This window comes from Rhagoletis pomonella, unplaced genomic scaffold (assembly GCF_013731165.1).
Source record: "Rhagoletis pomonella isolate Grant_MI unplaced genomic scaffold, Rhpom_1.0 Rhpom_scaffold_00003, whole genome shotgun sequence".
In the NCBI taxonomy this organism is placed as follows: Eukaryota; Metazoa; Arthropoda; class Insecta; order Diptera; family Tephritidae; genus Rhagoletis; species Rhagoletis pomonella.
In genome coordinates, this window is record NW_023458557.1 from 16,924,394 (window position 1) to 16,939,903 (window position 15,510).

At 33.6% G+C, this 15,510-nt stretch overlaps 2 protein-coding genes across 2 annotated transcripts in view; both read left to right on the plus strand.

Annotated features, from left to right (window-relative positions):
• The window catches only part of LOC118736065, an 83,696-nt gene that overhangs the window by 34,993 nt on the left and 33,193 nt on the right, over window positions 1–15,510 (plus strand). The gene's annotated exons all lie outside the window — the stretch shown is intronic.
• Window positions 2,271–15,510, plus strand: part of LOC118735044 (cyclin-dependent kinase 5 activator 1) — a gene marked incomplete at its 3' end in the record, with an annotated part of 199,274 nt that continues 186,034 nt past the window's right edge. The window contains 1 exon segment of the mRNA XM_036464636.1: window positions 2,271–2,732.

A 15,510-nucleotide genomic window follows, 5' to 3' on the forward strand; every position in this document is an offset into this window, starting at 1 on the left:
CTAAGATTTACGTTAGGTGGACGGATTTGAAAATACCTCTAAAAATTGAGTTTTTTATTAATAAAAACAGATTTTTTTTGATATTTTTTGAAAAATCACTTCAGATGACTAAACAGTTTAAGCTTAAAAAGTTTGCATAAGAATATTAAAAAAAAAAATTCTACAGAAACATAATAATTAGATTTATGATGCTGTTTTTGAACCTTTTTCAAAGACTGGTTTAAGAAAAAATTGAATAACTCAGTCAAAACCTTACCAATTTAGACTTATGAGGTATCATTAGTAAGGTATTTTCTCACCCTTTTAATTTCTTGGCGAATAAGCTCATTCAAAGTATGAAAGAGGAAGGTAAAATAAACGAATGAGTTTTTTTGAAAAGAAATAAAGAGTGAGAAAATACCTTTCCACTAATACATCATAAGTCTATATCGGTAAAGTTTTGGAGCAGTTATTCAAGTTTTTCTTACACAAATCTCTGAAAAGGGTTAAAAAACAGCATCAAAATTCTTATTATTATGATTCCGATTATCCGATTATACAATTTTTTAATATTTTTATGTAGATTTTTTAAGCTTAAACTGTTTTGTCATTTGAGAGGATTTTTTCCAAAAAATCCTTTAAGAAACTATTTTTATTCATAAAAAACCTCATTTTTAGAGGTCTTTTCAAACCGGTCCCGCTCACGTAAATCTTAATAATTTTCCAAAATATTTTGGTAGAAGTCTTAAAATATACTAAACTTGGTAATCCCGCCGGAAAAACCGCAACTTTTTTACCTTTTGCCTTTTTACGCGCCAAATAAAATAGGTTTGCAATTGGCAAAAACATCGATGTTGAGAAAAAATATTGATGTTAGCAGCTTATATAAAAACATCGATGCATCGATATTTCCATCGATGTTTCTCCAGCTCTAGTGTGAATACCCAAATATTTTTCTTTATCCCAATCACGAATATTAATTCGTTGAAACTTTTCAATAGAACACCGCTGATTGTACCAATCTTTTGACAAAAAAAATGTTACAAATTTTTTTATTTTGTACCAATAGAGCAATATAAAAATGTACAAATCTGTACAAATGTACCAATCAAGTGTCACTGTCTTAGAAATTTATAAAATTAAAAAAAAATCAAAAAACTTTCGTAAAAATTTCGAGTTTTTTAATTAGATTCTGAGTATGTAGTTTTGTAGCCCATCGAATTCTAGTAGAATACAGTACAAGTTTCAAATGGCTAACAATTAGGATTGATTTTTTAGAATTTTTAAATAGCTCGATATATGTAGGAAAGTTTGTTGATTTTTTTTTTAATATTGCACAAAGTTGGAAACTTGGATTTACACGGGGTTTGTTAAAGAATGAACTATATTTTTAGAAAAAAATAAACAAAATTAAATAACAACAAAAATAATACTTTAAAACTTGGAAAAAAGTGGTTCGGCTATAATTTTTTCACCACTGTATGTATTTTTTAATATCTTTAATTGGGCATGCACATTGCAAATAAAGGAAGTACATAACAAAACTAAAAAAATATGCTTTTTTTGCCTTTTTCAAAGCTCATTTTGCCTTTTTTTCAAGTTTTTAGTGCCTTAAAACCCAGCTTTTCTATAGTTGGGGGGGGGGGGAGCTCCTACAACCTTAATTTACCTGAAAGGGGAGTCGTATAGTCGGACACTAATGTGAAAAATTTGGTTTTCATATGTTCATCCGTTTCTGAGAAATTGAATTTTGTCCACTTCTCTCTACAAGGCTACTACTGTGCATCGTCTAATGGAATCAAATCTGATTCATCCTAATATAATCTAATCTAATATGGTGTAAACTGTTAAAATTTACTACAGTTTATTAAAATATATATAAAAAATTGCTAATATACATATGTTTTTCAAAAGATGAAAATTCACTTATTAACTGACTCACAAAAAGGAGAAGGTTATCAATGCGTCGGAATATTTTTTTTATGTACATATGTTACCGCATAACTTTGGACTGCGTCAACCGATCTTCATAATTCTTTTTTTAAAGGAAAGGCGTTACCCCACAGGTGGTCCCATACTAATTTGGTTTACGATAATCTTAAAGTTTTATATGAGAATTGAAGTCGGTTTTGTTTTTTGCTTAAAAATTACTTGTTTTAATATGACCAATTCATCGTTCCCAGCTTTGGCTTTACAACCCTGTGGAAGTTGTAACATTGTTAGGCTATATAAATGACATGTTACTGAGCATGCTCCATTTTCATTACTGTACATATGCATGTGTGAATATTGTTTTGTATTTACCCCGTTACGCGATTGCGCTTTATAGAAATCAATGTCAGTGGAAATAAAAAACATTTACAAATAATAGATTGCGCCTCTTAAAAGAATATTTTCATTTTGATGTGAAAACCTATATTTTTGTTTTTGACAAATTATTAACAAATAAAAACAGATAAAAAATAGTAAATCCGAAACTTGGAAGTATGAGAACTATTACTAAAGTTAAGTGCAGTTAATGTTATTCGCAAGTAAATGTTATATGTGCAAGTATATACATACATATATGTTAGTAGATTCATTGAAACAACCTTATCTTACAATTGCATTATTAATTGAGATAAAAACTAACAAAGTGGCAAAAGAGGAAATAATTTTATAAATCAATAGTATCCAATTACCATTTTGTAAAAAATAAGTGGCAGTTTAACAAGTTCGCTAAATCATCGATTTTATGTGATTTCATTTGCTATGTGAGTACATACAAAATTTTTCCACCCTAATCATATAATAACACCCCACCGAGACTGGCTATATATGTATGTATGTATGTACATTAGGGTGGTCCAAAAATGCATGTGAAAAAGTAAAGTCGGAATTTTTATGCTCTCACCCCCTACGATAGTTCTATACCGAAAAAATATATCCCTATTTTTTATTTTGAAATCAAAAATTAGTTAGAGGTCGCTCAAAGCGCCCAAAGTTTTCCATGTGTTTTACATGGGGAAAAAAACAACTTTTCGTAGAAATGGTATAGAATTCTTAAGAATCAATATTTTTCTATCGGAAAACTGTTTATCTGCAGGAGACTCCCAATAATAGTACCCAATTGTTTATTTAACAATTTTTTCATCGCAACTATAATTTATGGGTCCGCCAAAAACCCACAAAAACCCCGAAAAATGCAATGGGCAGACCAAAAAAAATCGTTAGTATTAAAAAATGGTTAAATAAACAATTGGGTATTATTATTGAAAGTCTCCTGAAGAGAACCAGGGTTTTCCGATCGAAAAATATTGGTTTTCAAGAATTCAACACCATTTCTACGAAAAGTTGCTTTTCCCTATATAAAAATACATACAAAACTTTCAGCGCTTTGAGCGACCTCTAAATATTTTTTATTTTAAAATAGAAATATAGGGATATAGTTTTTTCGATATAGAACAATCCTAGGGGTGAGATTATTACAATTCCGACTTTACTGTTTTGGGACCACCCTAATGTACACAAATAGTGCTCTTTTACAACAGAAAACCAAACCGAATTCCGTTACAAATCAATGAATATTTACAGATAGGTAGGAGTACATACATACAGGGCCGTGGAGAGAAAACTCGGGCCCGGGATTAAAAAATCAAAAAATAAAGTGTATAAAATTAAAAGCATATGTCCCAACTCGCCGAATACGAAACAGAGGGGAAAAATGTTTTCTCAGGTTTTTGATTATATCTGGGTCATACATATTTTGTGGTATGAGACAATATAAATATTAACACAAATCTCCTTCTCTCAAATATGAGAATTCACTTAATCCTGAGACACCGTTAAATTAATGAAAATTTAAAAAGAACAACGTGAAATTAAGGGCTGTTTATATTTAAGGGCCTCAATTTGTTGCATTATACTTGCTTGTCTTCGATTGGCTTGTGTTACTTTGAAGTTAATAAAAAAGTATTCGACGCAATAATCAGTGATTACCTTTTTTAATGTAAATAAAGTCGGCATCATCTTGTAAGGTAATGTCCATAATACGATAAAGTTGTTTGGCGCGGAATCCACCAGGCTAAAAATTGGAAAAATTTGGTTTACTTCGAGCATTTTCGGCCTTCTTCACAATAAAGCAGTTTCCTATAATCTTCATTATCCATGTGTTTTCGGTGCAAAACTATTTGTAACGTAAGTCTTTTTAACCCATTTCACAAAAAGGAAAGGTTATCAACTCGTCGGAATATTTTTTTTTCACCAAGAATACGTCTTACGTTTCTATATGGAGGCTACCTAGAAAAAAATCGGTAATCGCTTTTAGTGTTAACGTGTTCTAGAAAGCATAGCGTTATAAGGTCTTCGAATTTTTTCGCTTCTTTTAGGCATTGCCGGTAATGGAAAGTAGAATGTCCTACAATATTTTATTTATTTCGCTTCTCTGTTTCATTTCGGAGAATGCAAAGTAGAATGTCCCATAATATTTTTTTTTTAAATTCGCTTCTTTGCAAAAAATCGGTAATCGCTTTAGTGTTAACGTGTTCTAGAAGAAATAACGTTATAATGCCTTCGATTTTTTTTCGCTTCATTTAGGCATTGCTGGTAATGCAATGTAGAATGTCCTACAATATTTTATTTATTTCGCTTCTCTGTTTTATTTCGGGGAACGCAAAGTAGAATATCTACAATATTTTATTTGTTTCGCTTCTTTGCTTCATTTCAGGGAATACAAAGTAGAATGTCCCACAATATTTTATTTGTTTCGCTTCTTTGCTTCATTTCAGGGAAAGCAAAGTACAATGTCCTACAATATTTTTTTTTTATTTCGCTTCTTTGCTTCATTTCGGGGAATCAAAGTAGAATGCTGTATCGTAGTCTGCTGAAAAATAGAATGAATATCCAAAAATTCTTTTTCTACCGTTACTTTCTGTGAAAATTTGTCTCGCATAAAAATCGTGTTTTGCTTGTTCAATTTGCAGCGAAGTTGAAGTCAGTCAATGAAGTGAAGTACAAGAGTGAGGAAGTACAATTTTAAGCTTAATTAAATATGCATGTACGTGCATACCGATTTTTAAGTAAAATATAAATACCTAAATACATACATATGTGGGAATATATTGTGAAGCTTACATTCAACAAGAAGAAGACGTGAACAGCCATGTATCGACGAGAAGACGATGAAGACGCAAGAGAGAAGACGATTTGAAAAACGACGAAAGACGAGTTGAGTTCAACGACGGCGATTAAACCGAAAAGACGTGTCGGCGAGATAGCAAATTCAATTTGAAGATGTGCCATTTAAATACTTTTGTATTCTTATTAACTATTAATTTTAATTGAACTCTTAATTACTTAAATAAAACAATCTACACATATGTATGTATAAAAACTGATTTATATAAATTTTAATTAATTTTAATCTTTTAAGACATTTTCTGATTTTAATTCAATATAAATAAGTATGTACTTATCTAGGCATTCTACATTAGTTTCTTTGTAATACCATGTTCTGACCGACATTGAAGACATGTTTTCGTTGCTAAAACTGGTTTTCGACCTAAAACTTGTGTTTTCGTCAATGTAAAATCTGTCAAACGAAAACAAGTTTTCGCTGAAAACCACTTGAAAACTTACATTCCACTCATTCCAATCGGTGTCTGCACTAGTTTTTTCGATTATTTATCGAAATGGAAGTCATATTTTATCATCTTTAATACGCCATTTCGGATTTATTGTTAATTGGCTGACCAAAATATAATAAGCATGCAAGTAAAAGGGTTTTAATGAAAAGAAATTGAAGGAAAAGTATTTTGGTTTTGTATTTGTGCAGCAAAACTGTAAACAAAGGATGTAAGAAATGTCAACGAAAACACCAACAGTCGGTGTGAACAGCCTTCAGCCCACAATCCCAAAACTCATTTTCAAGATGTTTTCGTTGTCGGTCAGAAAATTGTATAAGGTATTCTTTGTTCGCTTCTCTGGATTCGGTTTATCCATGCGTTCACCCTTCGTTCGAAGGTAATGCTGTGGTTAAGGGCTTACGGCCAATGACATGCCCATGTTAAAATAAGGCCTTCTTGAAGCGAAAGTGTAAGCGATTCCTATCGCCTAGCTCGTTTCCACTTCCGTTCCTGTGGTAATCGTGTTTTTTGCTGGGTATGCTCAAATGTTTGAGTTGTAATTTGTAGACCTCCACGAAAACCCTCACTGCACGAGAACTAATGAAGCGATTTCAAAGAAAAGTGTGGCGTTTCAAAGATAAAATCCCAAACCTATCGACTGATTCATTTTTGTAAGTAACCAATTCGGTTTCTGTCGTAGTATTGGCTTATTATGTGGTAAATTTTGAGCCTTTAAAGTGCTTGCAGATATAACTTTAATTTTCGGGATACAGTTTTTTTTGGAGCAATAGAAATATTATCGTGTATAAATTTTATATGAATGCAACTAATATTGAGCATTTTAAGGCAAAAAATTGTTGAAAATATTTTCAAATTTTTTTATTACCAAAACGCTTGAAAACCGTTCGAATGATTTTTTTGTTGTTTTCTTTAATCGAAAACTCAAGTTTTCTCCTTTCGTTTGGTATATAGGAAGTATTGGTTGATGACTTCTAAGTATGTTTATTTTATTCAAATATGTGGGCATAAATGATTTTCCATACAAAATCACTTCGTCATCATTTAGCAAACACGCGCATGCGCTAAGAGAGAGAAAGAGAAAAAAAGTATTTGTGTGTAGGTATTTCGGCTTTTGACTAACAGATGGCTGGATGGATTTATAACCTAATCGCAGCGTATGTATGTAAATACATACATAGGTGCATATGTTGATTGCTGTAAATGTGGACCTGTTTTTCTTTTAGTAATCTATGTACATATGAATGCATAATACGCGAAAACGTTTTCATCATATCAGATCTGTAACAAAATTAAACGGCTTGGCCTGTGGAGGTGCAATAACTTCTTATTTTTTCAAAAAGAGTTGCCACCTGATAAAAAATTAAGTTAAAGTTATTTTTAAGTTAAATCAATTATTACACCATGAGTAGTGATCGAAATGGTTTTGAAAAGGCTTTAATTCTTAATTATATGTTGGAGGGTTGCCACCTGTTTCAAAAAGTAAGTTGAATTTAAGAAAGGCGGAAAATTTAAATATATATTATGATAAGGACGTCAGACGAAAGAGGTTGTAGTTTGAAAACATTTTGCAGAAGGCTGCCACCTTGTTACAAAGTTAGATTCAATATAAGCAGTAGGTTAAATAAATTACTTCAATATGAATATAAATCAAAACTGCTTTGAAGAAACTTTTGTTCCAAACTACATGTAAGAGGGTTTCTACCTGATTTTATAATTAAAATAAATTTGAGTTAAGAGTATTAGATAATTTAAATATCTACCACAATACAAGTGTCAGACGAAAAAGGTTTAACGAGGTTTTGGTTTAAAATTAATTTGAACAGGTTTGCCATCTGTTTAATAAGTCGAATTAAATTAAATTATGTGAAATATTGAAATATTGGCGTCAAACGAAGGAGTATTAAGAAATATTTAGTTTGAGCATTTATAACATTAAAGAGGGTTTCCACCTGTGTGAAAAGTTAAACTTAAATTATTTAAGAAGTCAAATGAATTACATATTAAAGTATGAGTATAAATTGACATGGGTTAAAAATGTTTTTTTTCTGAACTTTATTTAAGGGTTGCCATATATTTTAGAAATTAAATTCAACTTGAATTAAGTGAATGAGATACACATTTTAAATATCTATCGCAATATGTGTGTCAGTCGAAAAAGATTTAACAAGGTTTTGGTTTTAAAACATTTTGACTAGGGTTGCCACCTGTTTTAAAATTAGAATTAGCATAAGTTACTTGCAATAATAAAATAACGTGAAACGAAGGTGGCAAGATATCCTTAGTTTGAATATTTAGAAAGGGTTGCCACCTGTTTAAAGAGGAAAACTCAAATTATTTAATAAGTTAAAGCAATTATTTAAAATACGGGTGCCAAATGGAACGGGCTTAAAAAGGCCTTATTTCTTAACTATATTTAGGAGGGTTGCCAGCTGTTTCAGAAGTCTTAGCTAACTTATGCAAAAATCGGAAGATGAAGGCGAGAAGAACACGAAGAAGAATATTAATATGGGGAACTAGGCTGATATAAAAAGTAATACAAATTTCTGCAGTATGAAAGGAAATAAAATGAATCGAAGTAGTGATATATATATATATATAAGCTGATGGTATATATAATTGAAGTTAATGGGGTTCTGCTTCTCGATTACTAATTATTAATATTTTGCAATTCATATTGCTTTGTGAAATTCAATTTAATACAATCAAAACGAATATTTATTTCATGTATCGTTTTTAACATGAATGCGATCTTAAGCTCGGAACACTTTGACGACTGCAACTTCACGACGTATCGACAGCGACATCATTTTGTCGACAAATGTCGCCTTGAAGCCAGCTTCTTAAACATTTTGAAGACCTCAGCGACATAGCAAATAGCTGATTTTAAAGTTTGACATTTTGGTATATTTATTTCACAAATTGTGTATTTTTATTTAAGTAAATAAGAAAAAACATGAACAATCAAGAATATGTGATTAATTTTGCGACAATTTAATTTTGCAGCACTACATCTACTCATTGTCGCCGGCAAAATTAGAAATAGATTTAATTTGGCGACGTCGACAATTGCAGTCCTGCAGCCAAGATGTCGTGCTGTCGTCAAAATAATTGTGTCCGTAAGAACGTGTGTATTTAAAATTTGACAGATGCTGCTTGTCGCTTGCTGTCGTCAAAGTGTTCCGAGCTTTAATAATATTAAAGTTAGATGCTGTGGCTCCGACACAGCCCGCAGGTCAAGACGAAGGCGCTGGACTCATCCTTTTTATGTATGTTACCGCATAACTTTGGACCACGTTAACCAATTTCTATAGTTCTTTTTGAAGTGAAACTTCTTTAGCGGCGGTTGGTTGGCTGGGAGTAAATTGGCAAATTCAACGGAAATTTCACACTTAAATGGTGCAACGGAAATGATGCAATGGAAATGATGCAACGGAAATGGTTGGGACTGAAACAAGTGCTTCTTGTATGTACGCATATCGTATTAATTTAACAAAAATTTGCTAATAAAAGGTTAAAGAATAACACCTAGAAAAAGACCAATGCAAGAATGAAAGTAAAGGAGAGTACGTACATAGATAAAGGAAAGGATAAAGGCAAAGGTAAAAATAAAAAACAAAAACAAAGATGCGTAAAGATAAAGGCAAACATGAAGACCAAGGTAAATTTAAAAACTTTACTTAAGGGCAAAGGCAAAGGGGAATATGTAGACGAAGCAAATGATAAACACAAAAGTAAAAACAAAGATAAGGATGAGGATACCCATAAAAGTAAAGACGAGGAGGTTAAAATAAAGGTAATTAAAAAGGAAAGGATATAGAGAAAGACATAGAATCTGGAAACCATTTTGGGATTTCAGAAATTTTCGGGATTCTCGAGACTTCTCGATGAAATAATCGATATTTTTGTCGGTTTTGTTATCGATATTGTTATCGAAATTTTTATCGATAGTGTTATCAATTTTGCTATTGATATTTTCGTAACTTATCGATATAATCTATTTTTTATCGATATTTTTATCGATTTGTTATCGATTTTGTAATCGATATTTTTGGTAATTTGGTAGCGATATTTTTTAATGGGTTTTTTTATCGATATTTATCGATTTTGGTATCCATATTTATCGACTTTTTATAGATATTAATCGATTTTGTTATCGATATTTATCGATTTTGTTATAGTTTTTGTTATCGGTATTTACTGATTTTGTTATCAATATTTATCGATATTTATGGATTTAGTTGTCGATATGTATCGATTTTGTTATCGGTATTTATCGATTTTGTGATCGATATTTATCGATTTTGTTATCAATACTTGTCAGTTCTGTTATCGATATTTATGGATTTTGTTATCGATATTTATCGATTTGGTTATCGATATTTATCGATTTTGTTATCGATATTTCTCGATTTTGCTATCGATATTTATTGATTTTGCTATTGAAATTTTTATCGAATTCGTCGTCGATTTGGTTGTCGATATTTCTATCGGGTTTGTTAGCGATATTTTCTTTGACGTTATTATCGATTTTGTTATCGATAGAGTATAAAGATAAAAATAAAGATAATGGAAAAACAGAATAACATGAATGTTATTAAAACGAGTAGAGGTAAGGATCTAGATAGAAAAAATCGAAAAAATATAACCTGAAGCAAAAGCAGATGTGTGTATGTATACATTGATTATGAGACATAATAGATAAGTAACGTAAGTTTCACTTCTCCAGTGTGGCCCAGGCGCACTTACTTTTTTTTTTAAGGAAAGGTGTTACCTCACAAGTGGTCACTTACTAATTTGGTTTAAATCCGATCATTGGATCATGAAGAAATTAACGATAATCTTACATTTTTATATGAGAACTAGCCAATTTCCGCTTGCTTCGCGGCTCCTAATAAGAACTTTTGCGTGGGCCAATGCAAAATTAGCGTTTAAAAGCAAAAACGGTCTGTAAAGAAAAAAAGTTAAAACGACTAAAGAGCAGAATCCTCCTCACACATAGGCCAATAATAGTAGCGCTCTGATGCCGTATGGAATAATAATCGCTTTTGATGTCATGAGCTTTACCGATGGTCTTATTGCCACCGGTGAAACCTCTGCCAAGCGCGCATAATATTCTATGATCTTGCAATTACAATATTGGTCCAATGCGTAAGCCAATAAAAGTCCATATAAGGAAATTCAAGAGCACAGATTACGTTTTCTGTTTAGGGAGGGCAAGGATCCTCGCTGTCGCGCAGGATGAAAAGTTTTTCTGTACATTGGCTAAATGAGTCGTGTGATCTCTTGAATATCGTTAAAATAAAGCCATTGATTTACCTTACGTGTTCCTTCTTGGACGAATGTGGTCGTATCTTTCCTTTCCGATTCGCCACTTTTAAAATTCGTCTTAATATTGTGAACACCCCAAATCATAGGCGTTGGGGCCAGTGATCGGACTTAATAAAAATTCTATGTGTTAGATTCTGGAAAAACATGTGGTAGATTTAGAAAAAATGTGGTAGATCTCAGGTTTCGGATCAAACTTTTTACAAACATTTAAAAAAATCTGCAAGGTTTCACCTTAACGGAAAACTTTTTAATTCGAATCTCTAGAAAAAACTTTTAACTTGAGTTTTGCCAATTTTGACTACCCTCAAGTAAAAGTAAACAACGGGTTAAAAACTTTAGATGCACTGTAATGCGCTAATTTTCACAAAAATCGCCGATTTTTTACATTTTCTTTATTTGTTCTTTTTATAAGTCATATATTTTGCAATTTAACACAGTATGTAAAATCACGTTTCCCGACGAAAAATTTAATATTGAGAAAATTCACTGTTTGACAGTTTCTTTTCTCCTCCCATTCGGCTTTGTTTACTTTTACTTGAGAAATCTCATCGCCGCCGGGAATTCGAAATCTTGTATACTATCATTCTTGTTATTAGGGACACGAATTTCGATACGATATGATACAATATCGATATTTTTGCCATTCGATACCGATACTTTTTACTCGAAAGTTTTCAAACGATATTTTTTGGAATCGAGTACCAGAACCCTTGTAACGTATCGAATCGTAAATGTACATTACAAAGTTAATGTGAATAATGATACATTTGCATGACAAATTATTAGAAAATAAAATGAAAACGTCAAAATTTAAAACTCTGGAAATTGGGCAAGACTATTTGTATAGAACTTTTTGTAGTAATATCTGAAATATTTAAAGTTAATTATCAAAATTCCAAAATGTAAAAATTTGCCCTTACTATAATTTCTATTGAAAGTTTTGTTGTTAATACTGTTTTTAGACATTCCATTTCTTGCAAATCTATGTCGTACTATAACCCTACTTACTTTGGAATTTATATGTAAAGCTATATTTAGTCTGTTCCTTTGAACTTCGGACTAAAACCTGTGGAACTGTCAAACTACAATTTTACGCTCTCAAATGAGAGTAAAAGGAGAACAGATGCAGAAGTGCATAGGAACGCAAAAAGCACTATTTCCTGTAAAAACGTCAGTCGGTTTGTTTACATGTCATTTGTACAACACTGATTTGGCTGAAATATCACTAACTAATTATTAAAATGTGTCCATATTCAAATATTTCGTTGTTTACTTCCATTTTTTTTTACAAATATAAGGTTCTTTGCTTTCACCGCTTTCTGTTTTTGTTTGCACATGCAAATAAGCTGATCGTTTGACACTTTTCATGAACTTACAGGAAAAAAAAACTCCGGACTAAATCCTGCAACTTCTGACTAGGAACAGTTGCTCAGTTACTCTCTCAAAAGTGTTCCCACTTACAGGTTTTATGTCAATAGGAATGACTTCCTGTAAGTTCTGACTAAATCCTGTAAACCGGACTGCTATTGGAACAGACTAATTGATATATTTTGAGCTTTAAAGCGCAGAAATGTGAACTATCTTAGGTTTGTATGTGGCGCGCCTTCAGTGATGTACTTATTAAAGTGTAAAGTTTTAATTCTTTAATAGAAAATGACTCCAATATTCAGATATAATTTTTTGAATTTTCTATCGATATTTCGAATATCGAGTCTTTTTATTGCGATATTTTTACAGCCCGGTACTTTTACAGCGATACTGTAAATGAGTACTATATCGAAAGTTTCGGTTCGATATCGTTTCCCTACTTGTTATCACATAGTGTTTAGTGCTGGACAATTTTTGCTCTTAAAATTAAAAAATAAAGAAAATCATGTGGAGCTAAATTAAAACTACTCAAAAATGCGAATATGTGGTAGATTTCAGACTTTGTGTGGTAGATGTGGTGGATGCTCCAAAAAGTGGTAAATCTACAACAATGTGGTAGAAGTCCGATCACTGCTTGGGACCTCCACAAATTATGGAGTTTTTTAAAGTATTATCTACATATAAATGAATTGTAAATTTTGAATTTAATGTTTATGTATACGCAAACATAATTTTTTAAGTATATTGAACTTTTATATTATTATATATGTATATACACACGTATATACATACATATTTAAATCCTGAATTGTACAAATGAGTCTGCTATTGTAACACACTTATGTTTGAATTGTTATTAGTATGAACTACTTATACAATTGATTTGCTAGTGCAGAAGTAACTGTAGGCCGGCTCCCAAAATAGTATAAAAGCAGCGGCGCGTGCAGGTATAAAGTGGGCTGTGTAAAACGACCACTAAGGTAGCAACCGGCAGTGACCACTTCAGTTGCTTAAAATTAGTCTGCTAGGTATACAGTTGAGTTTTGTTAAACGTTCGACGAAGCAAGAGTAGTGGGTAGTGAACACTTCCACTATTTTTAGGATGTTTATACAAGAGCAGAACGAAGAAGATAGAACTGGCTAGGTATACAGTCGAGTCGCGTTAAACGTTCGACGAAGCAGGAATAATGGGTAGTGAACACTTCCACTATTCAGGAACAGGGAAATAATTGTACAAAACGAAAGTGAACAAATAAAGCACAGTAAGAATTCAAGTCGGAGCCAAGTGATCTTTTTATTTCTTATAAGTGAACCCACCGCTGAGTTATAAACCCGAAAACGGGGTTCGTTACAAATGGCGCCCTAGCAGGGACTGTTATAAAGTTATGCGAAAGGCAGATGAAAGAAATTAGTGAAGTGAAGTGAAGCCGAAGCAAATATATAAAAAAATAATAAAATCGGAGAAAAAAAAGAAAAGTGACAGAGACACAAAAAAAAATAAAAATTAAATAAATAATAATAAAAAAAATATATATAAATAAATAAATAAACAAAAAACAAACACAAAAAAAAACATGGTGAAAGTGATCTGGATTTACTACCTGGTAAAAGAAGATTTGTAAGCATACGCAGTGGAATTTGGCTTCAGCAGCACCGGAACCGTCGATGAACTAAGAAAGGAGTTCGCCGCCTTTGTGAGGCAAAATCCCAGATACGAAAGCCGCTTCGCAGAGCTAGAAGCAAAGCATAGCAAGCCGTCAATCGTGGTAGGCCAGCCCATCCCAGGCGGTAGCAGCAGGATGAACCGAGGAGGATCATCCGCACCCACAACATAAATGAGACACAGGAAGTTCAAACTCCAACCGCACCGTTCAACCCACCGGTTCAGCCACCGACCAACGCGTGTATCATGGATCGGGTAAGAAAGTGGGGAATCAAATACGATGGCAGAGCAGACCCCCTAAGCTTCATAGAAAGCGTCGATGAGCTGCCTGACGGGTACGAAGTAGACCCAAACCTACTACCACGAGCACTACCCGAACTGCTTAAAGACCGAACCTTAGTATGGTTGCGGAACAACAATCGCCATTGGCTGCAATGGAGTCGATTTAAATAAGACTTCCTCCGGTTTTTCCTGAGTGCACGTTACTTTGAACGACTGGATGACGACATACGGCAGCGTACTCAGCGACCTAGAGAATCATTCAAAGATCACGTGTTGGCACTTCAGAGTCTGACGAGACACGCTAACCTCACGGAAGAACAAAAACTGAATCGCATCTACCGAAACAGTCGCAGTGAGTACCAACTATACGCCAAGCGAACCGAGTTTGATACGCTTGATGGATTGGTGAGTCTGTTCGAAGATTTCGAGAATATTACGACAGAGAGGGAGCCACAACGACCAACGGCGAGACCAAATCCATCCCGACGCACCGAAGTGCGTTATCATCACAATGGAGACACACGAGAGATAGAACCGGGCAGAAGAGATGTCCACCTACGTCAAATTCAGCAAAACGACCCGCCTAGGACCCAGCAACGCTACGTAGATCCTAGAACCACTTGCAGGCGATGTGGAGAGAACGGACATTTTGCGTATGAATGTCGCAACGAGCGGCGTGAATTTTGCTAGGAGTGTGGTCGATGCGACTTACGTACGAGAGACTGTATCGTGGACTACCGGGGAACGACCGGAGGCCCCATCAGAATCGAGGGGTAGGGTCTCAAGTAGTGTAACCTCGGGAATTTTAAACCGAGCCGAACAGCACTGAGTCCTAAGCTAACAACAACGCGGAGTCCATAGGTAAGCCGCAGACATCGGATAAAGACGCTAAAATAATTGCTTTCCTTGAGGAAGAACTGCGCAGTTTCGAGAAGGTGATTGGAACCTCAAAACATCCCACGTAATCCTAAAACACAAGAAGCAATTGATAAAGAAATCGACGAACTACTGCAACTGGAGGTTATGTGCAGACTACCGCTAGTTAAACGCACGGTCCTTGCCCGACGTGTACCCAATATCACGCATCCAACACATCCTGGACCGATTGCGAAGTGCCAAGTATATCAGCAGTCTAGATTTGAAAAACGGCTACTTGCAAATCCCTATGGACGAAGAAAGCAAGCAGTACACGGCATTCACCGTTCACGGGCGCGGATTACTCCGGTGGCGTGTAATGCCGTTCGGATTACATTCCGCACCAGTCAC